The following is a 16689-nucleotide window of genomic DNA, read 5'->3' on the forward strand; positions in this document are numbered from 1 at the left end:
CTGGGGGAAGAAGACGGAGAGCCTGGGCGGCCTCGCCCTGGACAAAACATTAGGTACACCTGTGCTGTCTAATAAATAAATTCTTTCATCTAAAGCGTCTAAAGAGCCATTCATAATCACTATAAGGTAACACCTAAAAAATGAAATAAATATTCATCATTCTAAGTTTAATTATAAACACTCCTGGGGAGGAACTCCGTTGTTAACCGAGGACCACATCTTCACAATACATTTTTCAATGCATGTATAAAAGATTCACGATCCTAACCCAACAACAAAGAGTTTGAAGCAAGCAAACCATAAAATAACCACATATGAAGGGATGGATGTGACGTTTTTTTTTCTTCTTGCAAAGGGCTCCCTTGCATAAAATTTATCATGCAAGGATGGCACAAAACTGCTGAATACAAAAATCAACTCACTCAAATGTTTTTATATTGAGGTAGGCCGACTGTTTGCCCTGCATATCCATATCCGCAAAAAATTATTAGTTTATTTTCCATCATTATTATTATTTTCATATATATATATATATATATATATATATATATATATATATATATATATATATATATATATATATATTTATTATGGGTATTTCCCCACCCATCCAATTGTCCCGCTATTTTAGTTTTCCTGAAGAATTTGTGGGTTTTGGGAAAAATAAAAAATAAAATGCATGAAAATAATAAATTAAATAAAATACATGACAAAATAAATAAATAAATAAAATAAAAATAAATAAACTCCCCCCAAGATCAAGGGGCCAATTATAATGCGGTCTGGCACATATTCTTTATCCTCTGCCAAGAGCAACTAATATTACTGAGCCGAGTTTCCAGTGCAGTGCTGCCTTACACTGCCCCTTGGTGGCCAAGAAAGGCACATCAGGCGGCGGCTGGAATGGATTGAAAGCATTTCTATTCAATTCAATTGGAAAAATTGATCTGAGATGAGTGTTTTGTGGTCACAGAACAAATTTAACCCCATGTCACCACTGTATTGTACTTGAGACTTTACTGTTGTGTTGTCATAGGTCCGGGACAGACTACAGCTCATTCTAAAGTTATGCAAGTTCACCAAAAGAACTAGCTCACGAATCGAGGGCACCCTATTTGAAGTTAGTTGCACAATCCGTTATTACAACATGAATGTAGCATGCAGTATGTAAGCATGCAGTCTGCAAACAAGCAAGAGCAGGCCTGAGCCAATCATTCGAAGGAGCCGAGAAAGCCAACTTAAGCGTTCTAATGCCCCGGCCCCTGAAACTCAATTTAGCAATTTGCAGGAAGACAAGATGGCAGGAAACAAGGCAATTTGCCACGTGTGCAGCGTGCGGCCGAGTCTCCTGAGAGGTCATTATCCCCCCCTGTGAGAAGAAAAAAAGAAAAAGAAAAAGAAAAAGAATGCCACGCCATATTAAGACGTGGCCACATCAGAGCGAGGGAGACAGCCTCATTAGGAGTAATTAGAAAGATCATTTAACTAAACGAGCAAATAATGTCCAGGATATTGAAGAAGCCGCGTGCACTTCTGCCGACCGCTGCCACAGCCATTACAAAAATTGTAGGTCTTTAATAGAATAATGACATGCTTTATCTTGGGAGAGGGTCTTGGCGAGAGCGCGCTGTGCAAAAACAACTGTTGCCGGGGCCCTCTGTCCTCAGCGTGGTCTCGCTCTTGAGTGCGGCGGCAGAAGGCCTTCCAGATAATCCCCCTATTATCCTTAGAAATACAAAATGGAGAGCCCAAAATTGTATCTCACATCCATTATTGTGTCAAAGGTAATGCTAATGGACTTATCTGGCCAGTAATAGCACTCGCTTCTCTTCAGGAAGCGTCGCCTCTAAATAGTCAGATGCATATTGGACGGGCGAGGGCCACTTTAAAAATGGGCCGTTCAAGAAATGTTGGCTACTTTAACAATGAGGCCCCCGCGTGCATTTTTGCCCATTAAACCGCAGATTCAGATTTCTGGTTCAATATTGTTCTCGGAGGGTTTAACGAGGTGACGGGAACACTTTGCTTGTGAGCGCCGTGTGCGGGGAAATCTCAAAAATGTTGATATACTACTCACAACGTCTCAAATAGGACACTTTTTTTTGCTGCAACGTGAAATGTTTGTCATTTTGTATATATTATATTATCACTAGTGAAGGGACAAATAGCAAAACTTGCGAGTAAAAAATTGCCTATATTAATAGTTTAAACTGTATATATACACAGCATAAAATATGATCCTAAAACTGTTTACAGTAAACCCGTTTAGCATGGGTTGATATTTTACAAATCACCTGTGATAGGTGTAAATCATTGCTATTTAAGCACACAACATTTTGAAAGTATTCCTTAGCAACACATTCATCTTCACTCGTTTTCCAAATGTGGCCGTTTACTCACTTTACTGCAAAACAGAGACATAAAAGTCAATGAAACTTTATATATTTAATCACCCAAACCATGTCAGTTTGTCGCACGTCTATTAGCTTCATGCTATCATAGATGTTACGAGCTTAGATGTTACGGTAATTTAAAACCTTCAAAGAATTTCTACTTTAACATGCATAAAGCAGCAACACATACAAATACAGCATACAATAACACTCAAAGGCAGATATTTTCTCTTCTCTGTGGGAATGACCTTACTAGAGTTTAGTTGGGGACCTTCTCTGCATCTTCTTGCTTTTAATGACATTGCATATTTTACAGTAAAACAGCGTTATGTGGTACCACACTGAAGGTGCGCAACTCTAAATTCAGAGTGCAGACTATGTACCTTCCACAAACAACCCAGGCTGGAATTAGCTCAACATACCTCCTTGACACCAATTCCCATTTCGACAGGGCTTCTTAAGGCGTTTCAGAGAGAGCACAAAAAAACATGAATTGGTAATATGAGCGTATTACTGTAGCTAATAGTTTGCCAAGAGCAATGACATAACCACATTTGCTCCCCTGCATGTGCCTGCTCGCTGCTCATTCATGTTCTCCAGAAGCAGAAACAAATTCCCTTCAGCTTCTTAATTCCCAGCTGATATAAAACAGAATGGCGAAGAATCTACTTTTTAAACAATAATCCATAAATGGAGGAGCTGGGATATTAAGCCCTCCCCTGACCCCCCCCCCCCAAAAACCTTGTTAGCCCCCGGCCCACCTTCAAATTCATTTAGGGAGCAAACAGGTCTTGCGAGTCGGCTGGCTTAATGCATTGCAATCGCCTTGAAGGGCCCGTGTTTTGAACCAGAACATTGATTCAAATCAAACAGTATTGCATACATGTGGAGAACGTGAAAAGTTGTCAGTGGCATACATTTTAAACTTTGTGTTATTTATTTATTTGTATTAAGTAAGAAAGTCTCCCTAAGTGTTTATTATCATTCAGTAAATATGCTATATACTCCACAACAGTTTAACAAACACTACAATTGGGATTATCGTGGTTAACTTCTTTTAATGGTCGTTCCATTATCACATAAGTCTTGGTTTTGACTGACAGCAAAAGTTGGTTTGGATCCAGGCTTCATCCCTCAGTGTATTTTGCACGCCGGGTGTCTCGTGTTTGTCTGTCTGTTCCCCGACCGCAGCCGTGACAGACTTGGCTGAGGGAGGCTTTTATTTCTAAGTGCTGATGTGTCGCAGACAGTTTGGCTCTACAAGGGCCTGTTACACGCCGATTAAAGCGAGGCAAGGAGTGCTCCCGCGGGGCGGCCTCGTACATTTACCCTGACCACAAAAAGGTCTAACGTTTACGCCCTGATGCTGACATGACCTTCAAACAAGGTCTTCATACTGGAATCACATGACTAAATATAGAAAATACCAAAACAATATTCATTGGATAGAGCTTTATATAGGAAATTATGTACTACAAATATCCATCGTCTATAGTGCTTGTGCTTTTAATGGTCACCGGTTGGCTGGAGACTAATCCAGCTGACTTTGGTTTAAGTGGCAGGGTACACCCTGAACCGGTCACTGGCCAGTTACAGGTAGACTTGATATGTAACAGACCAAACATGTACAGAAGGTCAACCACCAATCTACAACTGAGAAAGAAACCAGTCAACCAAGTGACCAACAAAGCGTAAAAAGTGAGTACCAAACAAACAGACCAACAAAGTCATACAACAGACCAAGAAAAGTACCGAATGACCAACAAAGCAGTCATTCAGCCAACAAATTGTGCAACCAATCACAACCCTGGCAATGGAACCAACTCGCCCATCGACCAACCAACAGACCAATAACCAACCAACAAACGACCAAACAACACAAAAAAAATACTCCAACCAACCATCCGACGGACATAAGAACCAACCAACAAACAGACGTACAAAGCAACCGACTGAGGAACCTACAAACCAACCAACCAACCAACCAACCAAGCGCATCTGCTTCTATGAGATTTAAAACCATGTCCTCTTTCAAGACAATAAGGTGGGGTCTCTTTGCAAGGACCAAGTGGTCTCATTCAGCTGTATAGCGTGTCATGATCCGTCACTTCAGCCTGGGAGACTGCCGACCATGCACATGGCCTGCAGTGCAGCACAAAGAGGGCGGCCCACTATCACCTGACAGCTAATCAGGGATCACTCCGCTGGAAGGGAATACGCCGCCTTTTGAGAGGTCGCAGAAAATCCCTGTGAAGTGTCCATCAAAGGCTCAAGACACCTGCGGCTTCCATAGGGCCCTTCCCTCACACTGATTATTTGCAATTCAGCTATCATTTCAAATCAATTTAATGGCAGCTCAGTGTAGAATTGAGAGGTCAGCATCTTTGGCTCACGGTCTAGAGGTTGTGGGTTTGGCAGTTTGCATGTTCTCTTTGTGCTTTTACACCATCCGTGACAACTACCACTTAATGCACATTTACTGCTGTCCGTTTGTATTTAAAGTACAGTAAATCCTTGCCTAGTCACGGCTCAGTATGGTTCAGCTAATTTTTTCACTGGAGTGGCTTTAAAGTAAATGACACTTTACAACTGTCAAGGGGAACCCCAAAGCAAAAATGACATCATTCCTATATTTAACCTGTCCAGTTACAGTTAAAACTAATTAAATCTGTTCGTATTTTAGCAACACCACCAACAGACTGCTGACGTGACAGTGCAGCTCCGGTGTGTTTGTGTGGGATCATGCGGGAGACCGCTGCAAACACATTTGTAACCATTAGTTGAGTGTTGGGTTTCAGGTGCAGAGTGCAGCCTCCGTCACAGGCGCTGCGAGGCTCTGGAACGGCCTCTCTGGGCGGGCGGAGAAAGGACGACGTCCTCTGGAGCCCGGGCGTCCCACCGACAATGCATCACGGAGGTAACCCGAGTCGCCCCTCCGGCCTGGCCAGATGCTTTCAGAGAGATTTGGCCAGCGAGAAAGCGGCTCTTCAAAAAGACTCGTCGTCACATTAGAAAGTAATTAGCCGCGCCCGAGGCTAAGGATTCCCTGGCCGGACTAATTCGGACTCCCCTCGCAATTCGTCTTGGCGTGGGGCGGGTGGCCAGGCACGCTCTCTCAGAACAGGGGAGGGGGTTCCGTTTTTTTGTAGGGAAGGGGATTCCCATGGATGTGCAGGTGGACCGATCCAAAGAGGTCATCGGGAAAGGTTAGCGGGTAATCCATCTGAGTAACGGTCCGCAGGTGAATTAAGACATTATACAGCTGTGCACTCTGTTAGCATAAATCAAATCAATTTTCTCCATTGACTTGCACTGAAATGCCATCACTTTGTTACAGCTCCACAAAAACATTTTTTGTGTGGGCAGGGAGGGGCATGCCATGGTAAGGTCAATTAGTGGAGCCCGGAGTTCAAAGCAAACAGGGCGAAGCAGCATTTAGCTGTTATGCTGCATGTACATGGAATAATAGAACAATAGAAGTTAAGTCATCGTGAATGCTGCTATCTTTGGTTCTTTTGTTTGTAAATGTTCAATGAGTTGAGTTGCCTTGTGTATGAAATATGCATGGCCTAGTGTGTGATGTAAGGAGCAGGAGTGGGCTAGCAGGGTTGTCTAGTTTGTCTGTGTGTGAGTGCTTGCAGCGCCTTCATTTGTAGGCATGTTTGACTATACGTTGGAAGAGTACCAAAATTATCCCCTTTTCATGTCCTCTAACGACCCAACTTTTCCAGTGTTGGACATTTAAGAGGCCGAAGCTGACGCACTGTTTGCGCACGGCAGGCCCTGAGAAACCATTTCAGTGCACGGCCACCTGCTCTCACATAGCCTGCAGGGTCTTACTGGCATCAAGCCTTCCTCTCACTATTAGACTAACTAATCTGATTGGGAGAAAGATGGAGATGGAAGTGAGGTGGGAGAGGTTGGAGGGAAGGGTTGGGTGGCATGGGTAAGGGTTCGGTGTCTTACAAGCAGGATGCTGCAGGGTGGGACTCGACACCGCCAGACCTCCATTCTGATCTAGTCTCTGATGGATTAAAAGCTATAGTTGCCTTCAGCATGATGACGACAGAACATGGGAGACTCCCAGAGGAATACAGAGACGACACACAATTTACAAAATAGCTGCGCCTGTTTAAGATTGTCAAAGAAATGACAAATTCATGATGTACAATCTAATAAAATTCACTTGATGAATGAGGATGCAGTCCTCGTACATATGGCCTCGTTGGCATCGGCTCAGACGGACAAGGAAAACATACACTTGTTCAAGCAGAAAGAGCGACGGCCAATTGGCCAATTAGGAAGTGGCCCATCATGTCAAACTCATTTGCAAAGGCACAGCTTAACCCCAGAGGGCGGGAAGGTCTGGATCAAAGGGTGTCCCCCACGGGAGAGCCCACCCGGGAGGGGGGTCATTGAAGAAACGCTGATCCCTTCAGCTTTTGTCAAGGAATCTTCTAATTACAATAAATCTCCACTGCGAGCTAAAGACATGATACAGTGGCCATACGATAGCCCCATAACCCAAGGCCCTGCAGCCGGCATATACAAGTCTTCCATAGATGACTGATCGCAGCAAATGGCTGCCACCGCGCTAGCCGCCTCTCATTTGCCATGCGGGTCAGAACCTCCGAACCCCGGTAGCCTCTGGTGTCTAACTGGCTCTTTGACCTTGCGACCCACACCGACCCAAACTCCCAGATTAGTATCACTATCAGGGTTTGTGCTGGATTGAACTCTCCCATTCTTGGTCCTCTTTTCTTTTATTGTCTTGCTGGTCCTGCTTGGTTTACTCTCAATGGAACACTTGAAGGTCCACAAATAGTTTATGAGTGGAATTTACTTTCATGTAATGGATACCATATCATTTTTTTTTTTCAAACAACTGTTATTATAACATACAAGGAGCGACAACACATAAACACAGCATACAACAATACTCATGGGCGTATATTCTCTCTGCTCTAAGGGATCAACGAATATTATTGCTTTGACCCACATGATAAATAAGGCGCTAATGCCGATAACCCTGCTCAAGACATGACACAAAAAACACACCAATGACTATTTTAAGAAATCCATAAAATATACACGTGCATACGTTTGCATTGACAGCGCTATTGTAACATGAAGCCACTCACTTTAAACAAGGTCACCGCTGGGAGTTCTGACTACTGACCAACAATGGTGAGCAGTTGCGGATGCGTTTGTTTCCCAAAGTACAGTATCAGTGGCACATGACCCACGCCCTAAAAAGCGCCCTGTTGTTTTGAAGCAGTGCATACTTTTTGTCACAGCCATTCAAAGGGAATTACCAATAACATAGCTCGTAATAAAAGGCTTGTAATTGATACGCATGAGGTGGGGCGGGATAGTGGGGGTAAGGTTGTCATCTTGCTACAGTTTAATCTGGCCTGCAGCTACGAGGACAAGTAAGGTGACACTCAAAGTTTTGTTGCATTAGTTCTGCTTAGCTAACCGTGAATGCTAATTGCAGGAAGAAAAAACTCCTTTTTGCTCCCCGCTACTCCTCCTTTTTCGTATTTTGGTTGAGGGGCAGACGAGTTCCGGGGGGTGCAACACAGGTTTCCTCTGAGCTAATATAACAAAGAGTGCTGTTTTGCGACTTGCAATGGATATACTCAAACGAAATCCTCCCCTGCTTAAAGGGGGATGTCTCGTTGAAAACCGACTTTTTAATAGCTTGTATACAAATAGTTGGGTCTTTAGAGTGCCTGTTTACCCATCGTGGAAGAAAAAAAAAAGAATAGCTTCTCTACAGTACATAAAGTTCGCCAAGTCTATAAGAAGATTGCCAATGCCATGAAACTGAACCTTGATCAGAAAATCTGTATAAATGCCGACCCCCTCTCCCGGAAAGTCCTCTATGGCCACGGCTTCTGGATGTCCAAAAAGCGCAACAAGGATCACATCAACATCCTGCAGGAACAGAGCAAAATTAATCTTACACCACTCCAATCCATGGCTGTTGATCATCAGCCTCGAGTTTCACTTGCCACCAAAAAGTTGCTCACCTTCATGAGTAGGCCACACAGAGGACTCGGATACAGTAAAGTGCATCGTGGTACCAATGGGCTTTCACCCTACAGCATACTAAGGTACATGAATTACTGGAAACGTCCTGCGGTCTGATGAGACCAAGAGGGAACCATGAATGCTTGCATCATCTTGTTGATTTATTTCAAAGAGATTACCATAATGCCATCGTGTATAAACGTCCTCTCCTTTGTGGCGATGATCCCGGCGAATCATTAGCAGTTCTCTCAAGTGTCCAGTCTTATCAGTTACAAACAGGTACAAGTGGGCCAAGTGCTCCCGATTGATCCGTTAAAGACGGTCCCTGCTCCCCCCTCCCACTCTTTCTCTCCCCTTCCAAGTGTGGAGGCCACCGTCTCGCCACACAGAAGCTCCAGGAGACGCCGCTCTCCAGATCAATAGGCCTTTCCTCTGACTCGGTTCCTGCTAAATGACTGCAGTCTCAGCCCATTTGAGAGAGCCAATTTGCCCATTAATTATGTTGATACTTGATAGCAAACTATTTAAGTGTTAGATAATGAGCCAATTGTGATACCACGGACACTCACCCCTGCACAATCCAGTGTTTTCACGTAATCCCCTTGCATGTGCGGAAGAAAAGCCACAGTCATGTGAAATACGGATTCCCTATGCGACTAACAAGCTTGGTTATGTAACAAATTAAACTTGCAAGTCAAGATACCGCTGTATTTGTACAAGTAAACAACTGGGACGTTCGGTAGCTTCAAATCAAGCGCGAGGACCTCGCGGGCATCCCCCTCTAACGTTCCTGTTTGTATCACCTCATCTCCTCGTTGAACCACAGCTACTTCACGTCCAATCCGAATCGACAAGATTGCCGTATAATAAAGGACCCACGGTCCTCAGCCAGACGAATATTGAGATTCGTATAACTCGGCGCGGGAGAAAAGAGCGGCGGGGAGCAGAGGCAGCGAGGCGGAGAGTTTTCTCCATGATTGCGGAGGGGGTTTAAGGTTACCGACTAATTTCGCGGTTGTTACCTGCCGAGAGTACGACATCCGGTTCCTCCCCCCTCTCTCACTGTTTTCCAACAGGGAACAGTACAAGCTGTTATACTGTAGTGATCATCAGCTCTTCCCCGACGAGTGATTACCAGTAATTACCCGTTTTTTTCCCCTCCTCGCGCTGCCTCACCCCCTTTCTCCCACCAGCTATTAGCCTAACTGGCTGTTGTGAAGCAAAGAGGAGGTGTGCTGAGAACAAGGCAGGCTTTTATGGACTCCCCACCAGCGCCACTCCATTTAGAAATTATCAGGTCCCCCCTCTTTGCTTTTTGAAGTCGGCGTAAGCGCACCCTCCTATTTGCGAGATGGGCCGCGTACTCACGGGGTCATGGGGCTGATCAAGAGGTCCTAAAGATAGCCTTCGCGCAGACGCCGTGTGCAAATAAAATGCATCAGTCCGCCAAAGTCAGGCATTTATTGACTTTAATGCACAATTCAATTTGCACTGAAACAGGGCTACAATTGAGCGCTGCATTCACAGTAAACTTGCGGATTAACCATGCAGTGTTTTTTTTATTTTATTTTTTTTAACCATCTCCGTTGGCTTGTCCACCAACAATGACCAACAGCTCATTCACATATATATTTTTTTTTTTACAATATATTTTTTTTACTATTTATTGTTTGAGGCCAATGCCAATACCCATTTTTGGTAGGGAAAAAAAAAAATACCAATTCCAGATTAATCTGACGATTATTTTATAAAAATATATAATGCATATAATTATTTTCCTCTCATTCCTTCTCAATGGGTGCCAATTACACTTGAACTTTTCCTATTAAGATTTTCTATGCTTTGAATGACAAGTCCATAGTATGACCTTAACAAATTTCAATAAGTACAGTAAGTAAGGTTATTGTATTGATCTATGTGTGAATCATAAAACCATTCATAGTTGTGCACAACTGCTGTACTGTATGGTTAGAGATCATAATTGGGCTGGAAAAGTAGCAGAGTTTTATCTTATCTTACCTGTGGTAATATGTTCCCACAGCATTTGTCTATGAATATTCGTTATTTGAAGGAAAAACACTCCCAAAGTGGATGGTAAAGTTCCGTTAGCATTTGAATGGGATCCTCCCTTCGCTTTTAGCATTAGCGCTAGGCTAGCAATGATTTAAAAACAAAGCATGTTTTGTGTTTAAATATACAGCGGATGTAATACTATTATTTATTATTATTAACAGAATGTAAACATACTCACTGGTGACATTGCTGTCGACCAGTGGCAGGCCGTGCCAGACGTATTCCATAATACTACCAGGATCGATCATGTGATAATTATAGAAATCAATACTATGCAAAAAAACAAAAAAGCAATGCAACAGCATGCAAATTTGCCGTGCCCATCAATTCAGAATCAATGTTTCAAATTGTCTATGCCTTCGCTGTAATTTAGAGTTCTAATGGCTGTATTTCAGTGTTTATTCATATTGCTCGTACGTCACCATTTTGTGTATTTTGATGACATCAAACTCAAACTGATAACATATCTGATCTGTGCATTTACACTGAACTTGCAAATTTGAAATTTGAAAATTCGACGCAAATCCAAATTGTGCTACTTGAGATAAAAACAAAAAATGTAATTGTAACATTTGAACCATGCAATGTAAATCCAGCCTTAGCGAGTTTTAAACAGCAGTCGAGGCGGGAAGGGCTAAAAGTGATGCAGTTGGATATTTGTGTAATCCGCCAAGTGCTCGCTCAACGTGTCAGAAGCAAACAAAGTCATCTAAAAACTCCTCCATCACGCGATTTATTAATATTATTATTATTAATGGTCATGGCCTGCGGTCGTCTGTGGCATTTATTACAACGCAGCACGGACGAATGGGACGGCGCGCGCACACGAGCCCATCACTCAGAGTGCGCGACATTGAGATTTTATTGATTGCGTCACTCGCCGATAATACGATGCACGTCACAGCTGACAACGTTGCAAGAGGAGGCGCTATGTGGGCCTAATGAAAGTGTTTAGGGGCGAGATGGATGTTGTTTTCTACTACATTAACCTTGCAAATGGCTGGCGGCCTCACGAGCACACGCACGCGCGCACACGCAACTTCTTGATGTTTGACATTAAGCCAAGAATCCCTCAAACCATTCAAAATACTCACAACAGTGAAGCCGGAATATGAAATATGAAAGGCAAAAATGGAATGAAAATCTTCTTAGCGTCACAATAGCGCTCGTGGCAAAACATGAGGTCATTTAAAAAGTGTCTGCCGCCGCCGCCTGCCGGTGCCGATGACGGATGAGACCGGCAACATGTGAGGGATTTGCTTCTCGTGACGGAGTTAAAGCCCTCCGAAAATGAGTAATCTTACATAATAATATCCTCATGTGTCTTGATAAGAGCAAAGCCGGAACAAGCAGGCGGCCTATGAACGCTAGAATGGATATTGAAGCACCCCTCCTTGCTCAAAAAATGGCAGCTGAAGCTCTAATTTGGAAGCTATATCTTCTTTAACGGCGCCATTACCGCCGGCTATCGCGGCAACAAGCCTTGCAAAAAGTGCTTAGCGCGTCTTGCTCTACAGTCGAGAAGTCCTGGGTTTGACTCGAGGATGAGGCCAAACGACAAATAAATGGCAAAAAAGCCATTCTTTTAGACGGATTGATCGATCATTTCCGATGGGGGGGAGAATGGGCAGCACGGTTCGAAAAACATGCACGTTATTTTTTTTAGAATACTAAATTGTACATGGGTGTGAATTTGAGTGCTTGTTTATCTACGACAGTTCAGGGTGAACCCTGATTTCTCGTCTTTCACTCCTCACTGTTTTCCGCCTGGTTTAGAATCGCTGCCGGACGCCGAAAGAATGATCTCATCTTTCCTTTGAGCCATTAGAGCATCCGTCGAACAAGTTCACCATAGCGTTGGTCGCCGATTTATCAACTGTTTGACCTATTTTGTAGGTCACGCTGATTGTTTTCTAATTCACTCGCATTGACGCCGTGCCCTCCGACCGCAAGGGGCGCACTCCAACGTAAGGTCACACATTTATAAATGAATGAGATAAATGATTGAAACGAAATGTTAGGATGTGTCAAATTACAGCTGCGAGCGCATCAGCTCTCTTGCTATTGTTTTCGCTGAGAAGTAATTAAAAGCTTTGAGTCAATCGCGTGGGAGGGACGTATAAAGAACCCCCCGCCCGTTTGCGAGGCGTTTACTGGTCCCCGGAGTCGTGGCTTTTGGTGAGAGGGGGCCGGCGATGGCGGCCATCCATCCCCAGTCAATGACCTGACAGAGCCCACGCTCAATTATTGATAAGACAAAAAAAAAAAAAAAAAAAAAAAAAAAGAGCTTTGGCGTTGTCTGCGATGTCGCCGGCCGCATTAAGAGATACTTAAGCGCCTTTTAATCAGATGGCAACATCCTCCAGCGTCTTCCCTCTTTGTGTGGATGTCACTCCCTTTTTCGCTAGGCCTAATCAAAAGGCGGAGATAAATGTTGAGTGGAGAGGTGTTGCCCCTAGCCCCCCACCCCCACCCCCCACCACACCCACTCCGATGCCTTGAAAGGGAGCCACAAAAGGCGGTCGAGAAGTGAGCCCAAGCAGACTTTAAAGAAAGACAGGGGGAAAAAAAGAAAAGAAAAGGAAAACGGTGCCTCTTCTCCGGGCCTTGGTGCTAATGCATCTGTAAGGTAGCGAGAGAGAGAGAGAGAGAGAGAGAGAGAGAGAGAGAGAGAGAGAGAAGGGGGAGGGCGGGGGAGTAACGTCAGAAAAGGAAAGTGAGAGAAAAGGAACTGGTGCTAGAGAGGACAAAGAGCTCCAAGGTGTGCACTCGGCATTCGGTAATTGGCAAAAGAAGCTTCATTTCTTGCCGTGATTTCCTGTCTTTTTTTTTTTTTTTTTTTTTAAACCGTCCCTGACGCTTTTAATAGGCCGGCGAGGGAGAGGCTATTCTTCGCGGCCCCCGCCGACACCAACCTGTCTGGATGCGCCCGCTTCCTCCCGGCTCCTTGCCAAATAGGGGGGTGAGGGGTGGGGGGGGGGGGATGGGGGGGGGAGCATTAACCATGTTCCCTTTCTGTCATTCTCTCTCCTTGAATACCTCAAAGCCCTTTAGCTTTAATCATTTCAGGATCAGACTCAGTCTAAATAAGCCAAGCCATTTTCTGCACTCAATTACTCCCTTAACAGCATAAAAAAAAAAGAGAAAGGATTCAGGTATAGAGAGGGTGAGAGGGAGAACATTGTGAGAGCGTCTTCATCCGCCCCACCCCATACCCACCAAATGCTTTGAATGCCTCCCAGAAAAAGGATTCTTTTTCTAATGAAAAACCAGTAATAAGAGATGGTTCCGACTATAACAAAATGTTTACGGCCTGCTTCGCCGCCGAGCTCTTCACTCTTGCCGCATAAATCGTTGAAGAGGGCGAATAAAGAAGATTGGGGGGGTGTGGGGGGTGATTCCACCCAATCCTGCTTTCATCAGCCAAGAAAAAAAATATATCAGAAGGTGCTTCACTCCAAAAGGTATTTTAATAATACATTACTTTTGTCATAACTACTCTTAACCTTTAGGTACAATGCATTCTGGATGAATAAAGCGGCCATCGCTCGGCGGCGGGATAATGAGACGAGCAAGTCTTATTTACTGCGGCCTGCTTGTGATAAATGGGATTTCACACTCTGCTCATCTTCGTGTCGTCATATGCGGACTCCCTTTTAATCATTTACTAGAGACGCCTAGATTTAAATTTTTTTTTTTTTAAAATAGATAATTGTACTTGTAGTGTTCTATTTTATTAGTTTTACATTGTTAACGTAATGACGTAACGTGATGACGTAATGATTGATGGGTGATCCACACCAAAAAAAAAAAATTGAATTACACAGCATCATGCAGTTTTATGGAACCACGGAGTGAATATTTTTGACTGGTGAGTACGTTCGAATCTATTTGCGACTACGTTCAAACCTAATTAAATTAATGCTGTCGAGCGATTACATGTTCTTCAATTCAATTCAAAATTTTATTCTTAAACTAATCGCACATTTTTCCATAGTTAAATTCCAATTAATCACATTTTCCTATTTCTGCTTCTACTTTTTTTCTTCTAAGCTTGTAAATCTTGAAATTAATGTAAAAAAAATCATAACAAATTTCCCAGAGGGAGCCATCCCAAAGGGATCAATAAAGTCAACTCTAAGTCTAAGTCTAAGACTGAAAGTAAACTCGTGATAAACACCAGCATAAATAAATGTGTTTTTATAAGTGAGTATAATACGTTGTGACAAGGGAATTTTTGATGTCACGAATCCTCAAAAAGTATCTAAACCATTAAATATTTTTCGGGGGATAACTTAGTCCACATGCCACCACTTTTTATCACACTTGTCTCTGTGCCGCTTCATAGTGCAACATGGGTAACTCAACAACAACAATAATAATAATAATAATAATCCCACGACATTGCCATGCATTAGTGTTAAGGTGTCCCAATATCAGTCCAAACATCAAACATTCGATGGGCCAGAATGAGGGCAGCACGCTTCAGGCTACTTCATAAAATATATGCAGGAAGTGCATCTAAATAGGGTTGCTCTTTTTTTTTTTTTTTCCCCTTTCTAAATAGCACTCAATCCATAAGCATGAGCTCCGGGCTTGATAAAACGCTGCCCTGTTTTTTTCCATGGTTGCCCAAATTGCCCGCATTGTTCTAAACGGCCGCCAGTAGATACAAATCAAGTCTGAAATGTGCGAACACCAACAGAGGTCAATAAAGCACATCCACAGTCATATAATGTGATTGATTTCTCTCCGCGGCGCTGTCCGTCCGCGTTGGACCGCGCGCTGGTGATTACACAAAAACTGCTGATGGTTAATCATAATGGCTCAGGGCGAGCACTTTATTTGGGCGCGTTCGTTCCCCCCCTTTAGCCGACCGCTGATGGTCAGCCGGGTCAACGTGACACGCATGATGAAAGGGCGAGATGGGGAGAGGGTTATCCCGCAACCCCGTCGTTTCTCGTATTATATCAGCAGAGCGATAATGTGCGCCCGGTTGTTTAGGGTCCTCAACACAGACATAATATCTTTACCTTGCAAGTAAACAAGGAGATGCAGCGGACGCTAAAGTATGTGCGGGGGTGCAGTGGTTCCGTTTCGGGATACTTGCATATCTTGGTATAGTCCACCAGAATCGGCTCCAGATGTGACCTTAGATTTGAACGGATTTTAATTTGCTCAGACTGCCATCTTACCACATTTACAGAAACCGATAACTTATCGTTGTTGTCAGACGGAATCTTCACATCAAACAACGCATTTTCAGGAAATTAATAAAAGAGTTGAAGATGGTATTAAGCCTTGTAAATCGTACACAGTGAAACAACACAACACTCACCAAAATGAATGTTGAATTGATAATTTCATTTGTCTTATTTGTTATTGTTATAATAGTTTCGGGTTGGCTCATGGGGTCATTGAGTTGTTTATAATGTTAATTTGTCAGTTATGATACATATTGTTGGCTCAGGCCAAAACTTCAAAAAACACAATTTCAGATTTCTCAAAAATCTATACTGTTGGACACGCATAGATGTTTTTTTTTTTTTTGTTTGTTTTTTTTTTTTAATTATTATTGACCAATCTGAAATGTTGAAAATGGCTTGCTCTCTTTGATGATGCAATGTTAATAGTTCAACAAACATGCAGTTTTACAGCTCTCCTGAAAAAAATGATGACTTTGGAGGTACAACAGCAGCATTATGCAGGTTGTGGATGTATTATTCTTATGTATGCCCCTTATGATGATAATGTGATGATATTTTAGCTTTATTAGCCACTTTTGTTTGCCAAGTTTTATGCAGTTACTATGTGCCTTATGATGATAATGCGATGATATTTTAGCTATATTATGACAATGTGATGATATTTGGGCTATGTTAGCCACTTTCGTTTGCTAAGTTATATTCTGTTACTATGTCCCTTATGATGATAATATTTGACCTATATTAGCCACATTTGTTTGTCAAGTTGTATGCAGTTATTATGTTCCTTATGATGATAATGCGATGATATATTAGCTATATTAGCCACTTTTGTTTGCCAAAATCTATGCAGTTACTGTGTTTGTTATGAAGATCATGTGATATTGTGGTTAGTTGCTGTTCAGTTACTATGTGCATGTACAGTGACACTTAGCTTATTCTATAGGCGTTTTTCTGTCTTCTGTCTTAGAGTTACCGAACGA

General features: G+C 43.0%; 1 protein-coding gene across 2 annotated transcripts in view; it reads right to left on the reverse strand.

The window, feature by feature from the left end:
* Positions 1–16689, reverse strand: part of ikzf5 (IKAROS family zinc finger 5) — a 133794-nt gene that overhangs the window by 45138 nt on the left and 71967 nt on the right. The window contains exon 6 of one of the 2 annotated variants that reach the window (XR_013278600.1): positions 1301–1725. The exons of the other annotated variant lie outside the window; for it this stretch is intronic. The gene's annotated coding sequence lies outside the window, so the exon portion shown is untranslated. Of the gene's footprint in view, positions 1–1300; positions 1726–16689 lie in introns of those variants that run through there. 2 annotated transcript variants of the gene reach the window in all.

Source organism: Festucalex cinctus, chromosome 14 (genome assembly GCF_051991245.1).
Source record: "Festucalex cinctus isolate MCC-2025b chromosome 14, RoL_Fcin_1.0, whole genome shotgun sequence".
NCBI classification, from domain to species: Eukaryota; Metazoa; Chordata; class Actinopteri; order Syngnathiformes; family Syngnathidae; genus Festucalex; species Festucalex cinctus.